The sequence below is a fragment of the Vigna umbellata genome, chromosome 3, assembly GCF_029865625.1.
Source record: "Vigna umbellata cultivar VRB3 chromosome 3, Vumbellata_1.0, whole genome shotgun sequence".
In the NCBI taxonomy this organism is placed as follows: domain Eukaryota; kingdom Viridiplantae; phylum Streptophyta; class Magnoliopsida; order Fabales; family Fabaceae; genus Vigna; species Vigna umbellata.
Window position 1 is genome coordinate 4,700,732 of NC_142167.1, and position 2,708 is coordinate 4,703,439.

Here is a 2,708-nt window from a genome sequence, read left to right on the forward strand (position 1 = left end):
GAGGGGGAAAAATGATGAGAGAAACACCTATGAGTGTTTAGATTATTTTGTATTGTAATCATATCCTCTTTATGAGAGTAATAATCTAAATGACTTGTAAGCAATCTTTGATTGCAATTCTGGAGAGAATCAAAACACTTACAATTGAACTCTTTTTGAGTTGAGGAAATCTAGGCAAGGTCGTCTAGTACTATGAGTAGTGTGAATACTCAACTGATCTAGGGTAACTAGAGGTTATTCGTTGATCATGGATATTAGGAGCGGTGAAAAATATTGCACAACCAGGAGTGGGTGAAACATAACTAGAAGGTATAATGGATACTATAATGCCTAGGGATACTAGGAGCAATGAGAATACTTAAGGAAATCTAGGCACGGTAGTCTAGTACTACTCAAGGGAAATCTAGGCGCGACAGTTTAGTACTAGGAGTGGTGCGAATACTCATCCAGTCAAGGGTATTTAACAACTACTTATTGATTTCAGAAACTAGAAGTGGTGCGAATACTCAATTGGTCTAGGATAACTAAATGTTATTCACTGACCAGGGATATTAGGAGTGGGGAAAAATACTTCAAAATCAGGAATAGATGATACTCAACTAGATGATGTATCATAATGATACTAGAAGCGTCTAGAGATACCAGGAATGGTGAATAATACTATGTAATCAAGAGTGAGTTGAATTCAACTAGTCAAAAGTAACAATGTAGTTTAGTTAAAACTTTCTTATGTTCTCTCTCTAACAATAAGCTTCACCCCATTTAAAATTACTACCTATATAGACATGTTAGAGTTAGTCATGTAAACGATATCTCTAAGATATCGTTTACTGATTAAGATATGCTCACAAAGTGTTACATACATCATAATTAGATTGCAAGTTGCGAAAAAGTTAAAAAAAACACTATACAACCTCCTTTTAGTGTTTTCTCGCACCTTCACCTAATACATGATATGAGCTCAAATCTTAGACATTTTGATTTAATTAACATTTTTTTTTCTAATTTAGGAAAGATTATTTTAAATAAAAGATAACTTATATTTATATTTTACTATCTTTATATATATCTTTAAGGTATATGGTTTTATAACTGAAATAAGTAAAACCAAGGCTTAAGAACTTGGATTTTTTATGGCTTAAAGCACTATTATTATGTATGTGATTTAGTTCACTTATAATTTTGGATATTTAAATTTAAATATTTTCAGTGTAAATATTTTGTTTGTTTTTACTAATCTTATTAAATATAACGATCCTTAATGAAGTTTTATAAATTTTATTAAAATTTATATTATCTTAAATTATTTACATTATATGTGTTAAAGTTGACTTATAATTTTGGATATTAAAATTTAAATATTTTCAGTTTAAATATTTTTTATTAATCTTATCAAATAAGGACCTTTAATGACTTTTTTAGTTAAGTTTTATTAAAAAAATATATAATTTTAAATTATTTAAGTTAATATTATTATATATTTGATTTAGCTTGACTTATAATTTTTGGATATTTAAATTTTAATATATTTTTAGTTTAAATATTTTTTTTGTTTTTATTAATCCCACCGAATAATAATCTTAAATAAAAAAATAGTTAAATTTTATAAAAAAAAATGTATCATTTAAATTATTTAAATAGACAAACCTATCTAAGATTCCATCTTTTCTTCTATTTTTTTATTTTATTTTTTTATTTTAATATTAATTATATTTTTAAAATATTAATACTCTTATAATATTAAAACATTTATAAATTGACTACAAAAGAAATTGAACTTTTTAACTAAAATTAAATTAAAAAATATGTTATAATTTAATTAATTAGATTTTTCATTGGAAATTTGATCCATAGTGGATCAGTAATTTATTTCGTTTCATTTATCATGTCTTAATCTTTCAGACCATTAATTTAAAAAAGCACAAAAAAGTAATATTACCCACAGACCCTCTTTTTTACTATGAGACAATTTTTTCTTTCTCTCTCTTTCTACTGTCCTTCCTCATACATAACATCACATCTTATTCTCAATCAATCCATAACATTGTCTTTTTCAACAATTTCAATATCCTTCCAATTGATTAACTTTTGCTTCTCGCTTCTTTCAATTTCTTCAATCAAATATGATAAAATTCTACCTCTTCAGAAAATTATTTAGTCAAATAAAAATAAATTATCTTTTTATTTTCATACTTTTAAACGCTTAAGAAAAATTGGTTCAAACATACCGTTATCGAAGAAATACGTATCATTATTTAATCGAACTTTTCAGATAGATGGATTGCAATCTTCAAATTTTGTTTAGCTTGTGAGAATGGATAGTAGCATCAAACAAATGGACATCAAAATTAGTTTACGTTTTCGCATATATAAACAAAACAGAGATCTGATAGGAGAAATTAGTATTGCATTAATAGGTTGAATCCAAAAGAAGAGTATGATAAAGATGATTATATAAGACAAGAAATATAGTTATAAAAGTAAAAATAATGTTACTTAATTTTGTAAGGACATTGTCTTAAATATGGCAATGATGATGTGGAGAAAGTTACGAGGAGCATGTTATATAGGGAGAACCATTCCTCAGCATTATCATTATAATTCCTTATGTCCACCCCATTATGGCAGGGCAATAATTTCATCCCTAACACTGATATCGCCACATTCTTCTCATGTCAAACTTTATGTTCTTTTTAGTAAAACTCTCT